The sequence below is a fragment of the Echinops telfairi genome, unplaced genomic scaffold (genome assembly GCF_000313985.2).
Source record: "Echinops telfairi isolate 266 unplaced genomic scaffold, ASM31398v2 ScPeMD7_23;HRSCAF=83, whole genome shotgun sequence".
Taxonomy (NCBI): domain Eukaryota; kingdom Metazoa; phylum Chordata; class Mammalia; order Afrosoricida; family Tenrecidae; genus Echinops; species Echinops telfairi.
This window is the reverse complement of record NW_022103920.1, coordinates 41590779-41603815: the sequence shown is the minus strand read 5'-3', so window position 1 is coordinate 41603815 and position 13037 is coordinate 41590779.

Genomic DNA, 13037 nt, shown 5'->3' with positions numbered 1-13037 from the left:
CTATCCTCCTTCCTGTCTATCTTTCTGTATTTTTTTAATGGACCTACAGCTTACTAAGCACGATGTCCTTTTCCAAGGCCTGGTCTCTCCAGATATCATATCCAAAGTACATGAGACAAAATTCATCACCCATGCTTTTAAGAACCATTTGGCTATATTTTTTCCCAGACAGATTTGTTTGTTTTCTGGTAGTGCCCGGTACTTTCAGCAGTCTTTGACAGCACCGTGATTCAAAGGCATCAATTCTTCTCCAGCCTTCTCTATTCAGTGTCCAGCTTTCACATGTGTAAGAGATGATTGGAAATCCCATGGCTTGGGTCAGGCACACCTTTGTCCTCAAACTCAAATTCTTTGTGTTTTCTGATTTTGCCTTCCTGGGTACTTAACCTCCCGTCCTAGAAAAAAAGTTGCCACTTTTTCCCTAATCCTTGCTCTCTGCTGTCAAAAGGCCCCATTAAGTAATGGGCTAAACTAATCAAAGCCATCCTCTCCTAAGTTTTCTTGCTTCGATATTCTTCATTCCCTTTACCTAACTCTTACTCAACATTCAAACTTCTACCTTCATCAGATGGCCTTGCCTCTCTGTCCACGGGCTCAGCTTGCATCTCCCTCAGATCTCTTCTTCTCCTGTATCTCATCCGCACTGACAGCTTCCCATCCTCACTGTGCTGGTCCAGCTTTTTTTATCTTCCCCAGGCTACAGAAGCCATCCCCCAGAGCAGGCAGCATTTGCAGTTAGATTGAATCTCATCCACATTGAAGTTTGCCCTTGATTTCAAATTGTGAAATGAGACACTTTGATTGCTGTGAAAAGAATTCCAGGTCATATTGAGGGTAAGAGAGTTTTGCACTTTTTTGTAGGGAAGCTATTTTCTCCTTGCTCCTGAATTAGATAGATGACGCCTAAGGCCAGCCCTAAAGGTAAAGTTCCTGTAGTCATTTATTTAGGGTAGCTTAGCTTAAAGGACAGTGAAGTGTCTGGGACTGCCCCTTAGGACCAGTGCTTCAAGAAAACCACAGGACAGCATTGCAGGGCGACAGGGGAAAAAGCACTCTGTCCCTTAACCAATTTAGTTAGTGGTGCAAAGGGTGGCAGGAGAAAGGAGTGGTGGTCTACTTCTGTACCGTTCTGTTTTGCACCCGTGGGGTCGCCAAGTGTAAGAACTCAACATCAGCTGCTTTGATTAATTGTAATACTTGGATTGGCAGCTACTTTTCTCTACAGCAGTGGTTCTCAACCTTCCTCGTGCTGTGACCCTTTCATACAGTTCCTCAGGGTGTGTGGGTCACTGCCCACCCATAAAATTATTTTCATCGCTACTTCATAACTGTAATTTTGTTACTGTTATGAATCAGGCAACCCCTGTGAAAGGGTCATTTAACCCCCCAAAGGGGTCATGACCCACAGTTTGAGAATCACTGCTCTACAAAAAAGTCCAACACAGGGAATCATAAATGATCTCCAGAATTGAGCGGATTGCTACAGTGGACACAAAGCAAACCAACGACATTGAAGATGGCACAGGAGTAGGCAAGAGTTCGTTCTTCCACTAAGATCATTGTGAATCAAAGCCTACTCCAGGATAACTAACAAGGTACCAGTCAAGCTCAAACAGCACCAAACAGCATCAAACACCAGACACTGCCTTCATCATTTTAGCGCTCTCTATTTCTTAAGAAAAAAGTCCTGATGGTTCGGTGGTTCAAGCACTCAGCTGCTAACCTCAAAGTCAGTGGTTCAAACCCAGGAGCTGCTCCATGAGAGAAAGAGGTAACTGTGATTCCATAAAGATTTCAGTCTTATAAACACTTCTACCTCCAAGTTTGCTAGACAGCAAGGAATTTGGTTTCTTTTATTTCTTAATAACTATATAGAAGTTTGAGGAAATGGCACGGGGCACACACCTGACCTTCTCTGGAGAAGGAGAAATTCAATTTTGCACTAGTATGCCTCTCGTTCCTTAGCCTCTCAGTCATTGGACCCTTTGGCTTCTACCCTGCTCGGTCGGTGTTACAAAGCCACTTTAGTATTAATAAATGCCTCCCTCTCTGCAGGCCAGCCTCCCGCCGGAAGGCACTCAGCTTTACTCCTTCAGTGGGCTGGCAGCCCATCACTCTGCCTTATGGTTTCTGCTGCCACCACTTCTTTCTCAAGGTCGCTGCTGCTGCTGCTTCCTCACACAGAGATCTCACCTGCTTGTGACTCTTCATGAGCTCCTCGGTTCCTGCTTCTGAGATGGTTCGCTTTATACTCGGTGGCCTGGCAAAACTGACTAATCCCCTCACCAGAGTCCTCTACACCTTATCTGCATACTCTCACCCTGTCATTTGGCCGGTGTTACAGAGGCTAGAAAAGCTATGCCAAGTAATTTCGATTCGCTGCAAAGTCATATTTGTATTTTGTTTCACATGTCTCATGGGCTAGCATGAGTTACGGAGAGGCACGGAGAGAGCACCTGGCTGAAGTTGATCCATGAGCTCGATGGAAGAACAAGTCCCACATGAAGTCAACTGTAATTTCTGATGAAAGTGATAGAATCATGGCACTTAGCAAGATTGGTGGAGACAGGGAAATATTGTTCCCTCTGGCACGTTGTCATGTAGGAGATAAAAAGATGCAGCTTCCAACCCAATCTTGTGGTTCCACTCCAGCATTCTATGTAGTGATTAGCCATCTATAATTCCCCATGCAAGACCAATCTTATTCAGGAACGTGAAAGCCAGGAAGTATGAAAGTAATTTTCCTTTTATAAAAATGAGCCTCCTCCAAGAATTAGTTCAAGTCATGCCAAATGCCGTATTTCATCTGGAAAATTCTAATTTGAACCTTCGACCTTCAGCATGTTGAAGAGCTGGCATCTAAGTAAGGCTAACATAGAGGGAACGGAATAGCGTGGTTTCTCAGATGGAAAACAAAACGGAAGGCAGAAAGTGTGCTCGGAAGCAAACCTGAGGATTCATGAGCATTAAGTACAACACATGAGCAAGGCTAATGACCTGAAGTACACGGCATTCTTTTGTGAGACAGGGATAACCGAGAAATTTGTGTTTGATTGATTTGTTTTCAGGCTGAGTTAAAACTCAGATTGCTGGAATTTCTGTAGAGGTCAACACATTCTTTCTACTTAGACATGTTGAGCAAATATCTTTTGGAATAAAGCCGTCTCTAGAATGAGAGGGAGGAGCAGCACACATTGACATGTTAACCTTCATTCAACGACACTGACGTATTTTTCAAGGAAATTGAAATCAGGGAAAGGTATGACATGTCTTATGTAAAAAAAAAAACCCAAACCCTCAAGTCCAGTTGGAGTTAAATTGGTATTTTGTCAGAAGGTAGATTACCGAGTGACCAAATGGGAATGAATGAATGATTGGTTAACATTTTGGATTTCACTTATGTCAGCAGATGGTCATCTCAGGCCCTTCTTATCCTTCAGCCATCCTCCTCACCCCTAACGAGGATTAACCTCACAGATAGAGAAAGACGGTGCCCTTCTTAAATGGTTTCTGTTGCTATGGTATTCGCTTTTGCACATTTTTCCCCCTTCACATGATTTGCAAAAACCACCCAGAAACCAGCCTTCACAAGGGGGTAGTTCTTCCTATAAGGGTGGATAAGGTTTGGCTCAAATAGAGTCACACATGCTTCTGCAACATTAGAGAACTCTGTGCTACAAACAACCAAGTGGCCCAGGAGTTGGAAACTGAGACGCTTTCCTCTTAAACCTCCAAGGAACATTTGAATAAGTAACTGCATATTTTGGCAATTCCAACTTAGCATCCAGATCACATAGTGTTGACCTTGCTTATAAGTCCACATGGTCTTTGACCCAAAGTTGTGGTTTATTGGGAAATAGCAGGAGCAGGGATCACAGGTGGGTGGCAATCAGAATCGTATTTAAAGTTTTGTGTTAAAAATAGACTATGGACAAAGGGCACATATTTAATAAGAATCAAGTTCTGCAAATAGCAGTCTTCCCTAGGGCGCACCTCTGTTCTGTCGGGAAAGAGCAGCTGATGACAAAAGGACATTTTCATCCTCAGCTGGGATCACACACTCAGGAGGTAGCATTAGTTGCTGTGGCTGTAGCAGCAGCAGCTGCCACCTCCACAGCAGCCACAGCAATAAAATGAATGTGTGGGTTTGTATGCTGGTGTCTGAGTGTTACATTACTTAATCTTACTGAAGAGATCTATCTCCATTGTGTATGAAGTTCACTCATTTAGGAAAGTGACACTTTAGGAGTATTTTATCTTCCAGTAATCTGTTTTCTGCTTTGATTTTACAATATTCTAGTGCTCCCAATAAGGACCTGTATTTGTTTTGGGGGAAGCCAAATCTGCATTGCTAGAGTATTAAACTATGGAATAGCCGGCTAGGTGATCAGCAGAAGCATTGACTGGGGTGAACTCTAATGCTCAAAGGCATGGAAATCAACATTTCCACCTCTTGAAAGGATAAAAGGAAAAGGGAGAAAATTTAGATTCAGCAATGTCCTGGCATTTGCCATTAATTGTAACTTATCCCAGTTGCATATTGAAGAGCAGTTACAGTCCTTAATATTTACGTAGCATGTATAACAGTATGATTTATTTACCAAGAGCTTCTTTGATGTGCTTTTTGAAGCAGCCCAGTCAAGCCATCTTCCTCCCATCCAAACGACGCTTGATTTGAATTCCAAATTCAGTCCTAGAAAAGAATGCGGACAGGCAAGCGCATTTGCCTTCGACATGAGCCCTGTGAGATTTGAGCCCTCTCAGAACTCTTGTCAGCTGCTCTGACCCATCCAGGTCTAAGGAGGCCTCTTGGGGCTGTCTTCTTTATCAACCTGGCACCCCACAGGCAGAAGCAGTGGGCACAGGGGTTTCCTCCTGCCCAGAATCTAACCCTTCTTCTGTCTGTTAATAGTGCCCCGGAGAATTTCCTCCTCCACCCTCACTGAATACATATGTAGTGGGTATAGCAATCAAAAGTCTGGCTGTCCCCTGGCCAGGGATAGGAGCATGACCCAAGTTAGGTCATTAGACTCTTCTCCAGAAATCTGACTCCTGTGCTAAGAGGATACAGGAACTCATCCAAACTGATGATGGTTCTTTTGAAGGGAGCATCTATTTGGTCGAGTATTGAGATCCTCAGACTCCTCTGGGCCTTGTTCTCTGTGTGGAGTTGCTTATTTGAATCTGTAAGCTACCCCAATAATTTAGGGTCTTGTTTTTCTTTTGCTAATATGTGCTCATTTTATTTCTCTAGTTCACAAAGTGCCCTAGAACGTGGAGCTATTCCAAACCTTTCTCTCTGGCATACCTGGCCCCTGGGCAGGCCTTCTCCATGTGCACCGCTTTCCTCATAATCCCTAATGCTGTGCTGGATTTCTTAGCAGAGACCTGTCTGGAAAATACAGTATGGGCCGAAAAGGGAAACAACCAGGGTTTTAATAACTAATATTTGATCTGTGAGATCCCTTTTTTCCTAGGGTTGAAGGTACTTCCTTCTACATCTGCACCCCTGATAGTTCAAAATTGGATCCTACCTCATCTACAATTCAAATAAAGGTGCTCATTATAGACCATCAGCAATGCAAATAAGCACCTGGCACACTGCCAGATCCCTCTGCAGGTCTCTGCTGCTCTCAGCAATGGTTCCTGCTTATTTCCCTCCAATAAACTGCACTGGTCAAGCTTTGATGGAAGATTTCCTCTCAGAGATGTCCTGAAAACCACCGTGGTGAGAGTCCAGACGAACCCCTCCAAAGCTCGGACTTCTCCCCCAGCCTTTCGGGTTTCTTGTCTTCAAGGGTCTCAAGCACCCTCTCCCACTTCTTTTCCCTCTTCCAGGCTCCTGCTTTGGTGGACAGAAAACTATGATGGGGTTCTTCATCCAGAGACATTGTTTTTTCAATTAATTTTTCCACCTTCACCTGCCTCTTTGCCTATTGCAATATGTTTTCTGACTCATAGTGGCTCTGCCAGATAAAGGTAGAACTGGCCCTGTCCTGTGAGTTTCTGAGACTGTAGCTCTTGACAGTAGAGAGCCCCATCTCGCTCCCTTGAAGCAGCTGGTGGTTGTGAACTGTTGATCTTTCCGTCAGCAGTCCAGTGCATAACCACTCTGCCACCAGGGCTCCTACTGAAAACCAAACACTTATAGATCCTCACTAAAAATCCCAGAGCAATGTTCTTTAAACTGAGGATCAAAGCCATTTGTGTATTGTGAATCCAATTCCAATTTAGTAGGTTGTGACTAGTATTTTTTAAGATAATGTGTACAATTTAATGGAAGTGAATATAAAATGTCAACTCCTCACTCATAGTAAAAGTTGATTTTCTTCTTTTTAAACAGGTGTTATTTCAGTGATGTTTAATGAATTTATAGGGTAGTCTCCTTGGACTAGGTCAAGTCCCAAGTGGGATGCCACCCTGACATGATGTTCTCTCGTCTTTCATTGGCTGAGAACCCCTGAGTCTCTGCTACTGGTCCTCTCTAGCCCTTAGGTCTTTTTGCAGGCTGTCTATGTCATTTATATTTTGATACAACCCTGAGATGAGTACGCCAACTCAGTGCAGTTGTTGCCGGATTACCAGCAAGTTCTATTCCTACATCTGTTTTGAAGTCAAATTTGTACACACAGTACATTGAAATAGCTAGGTATAGTTCATATTTTAAAATTGTTGGTCAAATATTTGTCTTATCTATAGGTACTATACACAAAACAAAATAAATTCCCCCCCAAACAAAACACTGAAAGACATACTTCCAGATATACAAAACCATCTTTAACATTAACCCCTCTCCACCCCAAGCCCACTGAGATCAAATCACTTCCAACTCACAATGGCTTTGTACAGAGTTCCCAAGGTTATAAATCTTAACCTAAGTGGATAGCTTCATTTTTCTCCCTCAGATTGACTGGTGTTTTTTGAACCACCAACCTTGGGGAGCGCAATTCAATATTCACCCGGCAGCATGACCGGAAGTCCTTCTTTCACACAATGATACAATCATCATCGTCATAAGATTTCGATGTGTGCACACTTGCTATTACAAACCACTGTATATATTGCTGATTTTTAATATCATAGGCTTTACAGTTCATGACTACTGGTTGTGCATGTCAGGTGTCCATTCATAACCATAGCCTACTGTTGATTTTCTAATTAAAGGATAGGGAGATTTCAGAAATTTCATTTTGCATGCCAGAAGCGGAATCTCATAATGCTACTTAATTTGACTCTGCATTCCTTCTTTAATGTCTTGCTCTCTCTGACGCATCCTTTCACCCACACTTGGATTGCTAAACCCAATGGCATGAAGACTAACAGTCCAGGAAGGCAAAAGAGAAAACACATTAAGAATTATTATCAGTAACTTCATATTCCCTATCCCGCAGATCTAAACATTGGTCTGAGTGGCTAAACAAGGAGGGAAAGTAAAACTGAAGTGGACTTGGAGTCTTTCCTGATATGCTAATTGATTTTAAACATTTTTTAAAAAAGAATTATTAGTTTACACATTTAAATGCTTCACATGATCCCGAGCTTATAATAAGCATCACGACACTTCTCTGAATGAGGGTTTTGACTTAATGGTCTCCAAATTCCTAGCCACCTCAAAGTTTTGTCCTTTGAAGATATTTACCATTTCCTCTTTGAACTTCCCAATCCTCCCACCTTTGGGCTGTTTTTCAAAACTCATTCTGAGTCGTGTTTACTGAGGTCAAAGGGCCCCACTAAGTAGTGGGATACATTAATTTGTGGCAGACTTCCCTTGTTTTAGTTTTGTTTTTGCTTTATTGATTCACCTTAGCCATTCCTCATTCCCTTTGCTTAACCACAACCCAACCCTCAACCCCCCTAAATTCATCAGACAACCTTGCCTCTTACGCCCACCAACCTCCCTTCTTTCCACCTCACAACACTGAAATATCCAAGTGGTTTCTCATTGCTTTTAACCCTTCCCCCCTAACACCCTAGGCCTCTACTGGGTTTCTAACCCTCTTATCATCACTCTTCTTCATCGTCCCCCTTTCTTTCTCTCTAGTCACGTCTTTCCTTCTGTTTGCAGACATGTTAATAAGGATACTCCTCAAAAAATGTCCTTTGCCACCACTCTCTCTTTCCTCAACTCCCAAATTTCCTGTCAGTCACATTTATTATATTCTCCTTCACCTCTTTCACCTCAATTTAGAATGTTATCCACTGAATCATGTGCTATGCACTGGTCCTGAAACTGGAATAAATAACAATAAAAACCATTAAAAACAAAAATCTACCTCCATGCAATATTCATCTAAGTAGGGGCGGGGGGGAGATTTTCTGGGTTTCCTTGGCTTCAATGAATTGTTCTTTTTTAAGTCCCTTCCCAGACTTTTTTAGAGCTGCATTCTTTGCCCTCCTATTTCATTGTTGCCCTCCTGGAGCTCCTCCCTGGACGTCCTTTCTCAGCATTGTGTATGTTCTCCCAGGGCCATTCTATGACTTTAAGTTCTACCATATAACATTACTTTCATGCCAATATCTCCATCCTGAGCATCACACCAAACTTCTGCCTAGGGCCACAAATGTCTGCTGGCATGTTGCACAAGCTCCTTAAATTCTATTATCTACAATAAGATCAGTAGCCTTTCTTCCTAAAATATATCTCTCCTTCTGAACTGGCTAGTAGTCATACAACCTATACACAACCGTTAATTAAACACCTCCAATCACCTTCAATTTGTATCAGGCAAAAATGTCCATCTACCTCACTTACTGGGTGTCTCCTTTCCATATCTACATTTACGATTGAGGTTTTGCATCTCTAAGCGTGCCAGCTGTCCTTTGACGGCAGCCTCTTATCTGATCTCTCTGCTCCACCTTTCACATGGACATGAGAATTATTTTCAGATGTAAATCTGATCTGGCTTTCTCCTGCTTAAAAATGGCCAATGGCTTCTGGTTTCTCATAGGGTAAAGGCCAAACTCTTCATTTGACACCTGTGGCCTTTCAGAATCTGTGTAAATCTTCTCTCTCTCTAATCAGAATATACCATCCTTCCTCAACTCAAGTCAAACCAAATTTTTGCCCTCATGCCAATAAACCTTGGGATGTGTTATCAATAATTACTGAGTGTCTACTGTGTTCTGGGCATTGTGTTATTTATTCTTTAACAAATACACCTAGAAATCAGCATTTCTTCTTATGAAAATGATAGAAATTATGCTACATATAAAAAACTCACTCAAATCCACTGAATGATTAAAGGCCAGGACCAGGATTCAAACTCCAATCCGCTTGATTCTGAACCCCAAGCTCCTTCCACCGAATCGTGCTGGATGCTGGGACTCATCACCCTCTGCCTTTCCAGAGCCTATCTTGGTGCCTCCAGGCAGAGTTGGTCCATTCATCTCCTGAGCATCACAGGGTACACAGCTCGGTGACAGTTCTATTCGCATGGAATTATAGACATCTCTGGGTCTGCATTTCCCTTCGTCTGTGGGACAGGGGCTCTATCTAATTCATCCTCAAGGAGGACATCTGGGCAGGTGGAAAAAGCAATGATTCACTAAGAATTTACTCCCATTTCTGAGATTTATTAGCTATGCGACCACGGATAATTTAGTATCTACCAGAATTTCCTCACATGCTTAATAGTGCCAATGATCCTGTAGGCAAAGCGTCTGGTAAATGTTCAAAGACAAAACTGTAAGGATGTGAGATAGTTTGGTGTCTCTTTTGAGATCATCCGCAGAATTTTATAGTGGGGTGTTTGGTATTTGCATGAGCCTGAAGAGAGGGGTGGCTTGTGGGAGGAAGAACTTTTGCCTCATCCCCCGTGTTTGCGTATCCATCAGGGCTTCCCTCAAAGGACTAGGCCTGATCTCTGGTGGAAGCAAGATCTCAGATCCACTCAGCTAGCGCCTCTTTACGAAAGGCTCCACCCCTTTCTCACCAGGTGTTCACACATACTCATGGATTGACTAGTTTGTTCATTGAGCACTTAGCTTGGTGGAGCAAAAACCAGGTACATTTTTATTGTACACACTTGAAAAACACCCGGAGCAATCATGGTTTCACAACATCTTTCCTAACAAAAATAGACCCGCCCCCCCAAATAGCGTTCACAGAGCTAATTATTGTGTTTTAATATTTATGTGTATCGTTTTATCTCAACAGACTCCAAAGCATTTTGCAAACAGATTTATTACCTAGCCGGTGTGTTCAAGTCAATTAGAGTAAAATTCAATTAAAATGTAACCACCTTCGAAGTGGGGCACAGCAGATGTTTAACAACTCACGGCGACCCCTCACCAGCGCAGCTTCAGCAGCAGTGGGCGGATGAAAATGACGAATCCCATTTCCAGGAGCAACAGGGAGAAGCAGAATGTAATTACCCAAATTAGAAATTTTCTGTGACACCAAGGTCACCATCTCTGCGATTCACAGACGGGCCAAGGGATATTTATTGATCCCATGCAGCCAAGAAGCTGCTTTCTGGCTCGGTTGACGGACAGCTCCCGCAGGCACCGGGCCCCAAGTCCTTCAGTGATGAGAATTCACAAGGAAGCGAGCTAGGTTCTCCAGGACTTCAAAGAGGCAGCCTCTCACTCCTTATTCTCCTGCCTCTGGGCTCAAAAAGAAGGGCTTGCTCACCAGACTGCCAATGGGGTGAAATAGTATAAATCACGTCGTCAGAGTATATATGGCTTTTACTGATCTGTAGCTTGAGCCCGAGTCTGGACCGAAGGGGAAGCCTTTAATCCCTTCACTCAGAGATGTTCACCCTCTGCTGCTGAAGGTGATGCGGGGCGGGGTTTCTTCTTGCAGGGATGTCCTTTGAAGAGAGGCTCCGGGATAGAAAGGAGTTGGACGAAGAGGGGGAACGAAGGGCCCGGCTGCTATAGGGGAGCGTGCCTGCGCGGAGAACTGAATGTGCCGCCCCCCCTTCTTCCAGATGTGAGCCTGCCCTCCGCAGCCCCAGGCTGGCTTGATCATCCTTTATGGACGGACCGGATGACGATTGCTTGGCATTAATTCAGGTATTGAACAGAAGAGCTCCGCAGAAACAAGCCAGGTGCTTGACGGCAATTTATATGGAAGCGAGCAATGTTTTGCCTCCACCATCTGATAAGAGTTCTAAAATTAGAACCAAGCAGAAACATGTTAATGGCTTTGTCTCTAGGTCAAATTTCTTCATCAACTAGCCATCGTAATTCTATTATTTAATTTATTCATGTTGGTAATGATCATTTGCAAACAACTTAGTGACACAGAGAATGAACAATGGCCACCTTCTCTCCCTGCACCGTGCGGAAAGGACCGGGGACTCACCATCGTTTGCTGGGAGAGGTGCTATTTACCTTAAACCACAGATGTGGCGACAGCAATTTTACCTACCCAGAAACAGAACAAAGGCTCTTTCAGTGGTTTTTTAGATGCGAGCATATGACCTCACCTTTGGCTTACAGTTTGCAGGGATTAAACCCTTAGATACATTTCTCCTGTGTGAGAAGAAAACAGTTTGTCTCAGAATCAAGCAGAAGCAAATCAACGGGTTTATTATAGTCACCAGGTGAACAAAACTATCCTGAGGTGGAGGCGATAGAGAGGATACCATGATCTCTGGAATCCGTTTAATATCTCAGGGATCTAAGAAGTTAAGGAGCAGAAACCAGGCAGCGGGGTCACATGGCACCTTGGCAGCAGAGCTGGAAATCTTGATTCGAGAACTTCTGTGGGCGTTCGCGGCTGCGGCTCAGAAACAGGACTCTGAATAGAGCTTTCCAGGTCTCACATTCGGTTTTCAAGAGCAAACATCAAGGCTAATGGAGCCACGCAGGTCACCTTCAAGAGAGCAAAAGAAGAATCATGCCTGGTGCCACAGATACTAAATAGGGAACATGAGGTAGATGCTGTCATCCCTCTACAGATTCTGATCCCTGCTTGTCCCCTGATAGCCATCAATAATCTCCTTCTTCCACATCTACCTGCCTCCTCTCCCTGGCCACTGGGTCCTTCACAGCACAGAACTCTGCTCAAATTCCCGTGACTTTGAAATAAGGAAAAGCTTAGCTGAACCCTGCGCCCTCTTGACAGAGCTTCCTGTCATTCTCCTTCCATTCCCAACCACAATCTAGAAGGAGTTGTTTGCATTCGTGGTCTCTGCTTCTCTAACTTTTGCTGCAGGTACTAGCCATAGGCAGCCACGCTATTGAAAATGTTCTCTTGGAACCACGGTTGGGTTGTGTGCCATGGGGCCCGTTGGGACTGACAGCAACCCAGTGGGACAGAGTGCAACTGACCCCCAGAGTTTCCCAGGCTGTAATCTTTACAGAAGCAGACTGCCAGGCCTTATCTCCTGTGTGCGGAGCAGTTGTGGCCTCAAAGCTGCAAAAATCACTAACTACTTTTCTGTCTTGTCTCGGTGTAGGAGTGACCCCATTGACCTCCATCTTGAGGCTCTCTCTTCACTCCCGACTCCTCGACACCACATTTCTCTCTGCCTTTTACATGCCAGTCCTCTGGTTGGCATAGTCTCCCCTTCCCGGTGGTCCGTCAGACCTCAGCTTAGGTCTCACCTTCTCTATTTCCCTGCTGTCGAGTTGATGCTGGTGCATAGGTACCCTATAGGACAGGGTAGAATTGTCCCCGTGAGTTTCCAAGACTGTCACTGTTAATGGGAGTAGAAAGCTCTGTCTTTCTCCCAAGGAACGGCAGGCAGTTTTGAACTGCTGACCTTGCAGATCCCAGCCCAGCACATAACCACTGTGTCACCAGGGCTCCTTCACCTTTCTCTTTGGAGCCTCCCTTATAGTTCTCCTCATCAAAGACTCCACCCCTTTAGGCATTTCTTTATTTCACAGATACATTCCACATATGTATCTCTTCAAGTATTTTTTTTGAGCAATGTAGCAGTTACATATCACTACATAAAAATTTCCCCAAATTTTAGTGGTTTCCAATAACATTTATCATCTAATAGTGTCTGTGGATCAGGAATCTGGACATGATTAGCTGATTTCTCTAGCTGAAGGTCTCTCATAAGGTTTGAGTCACT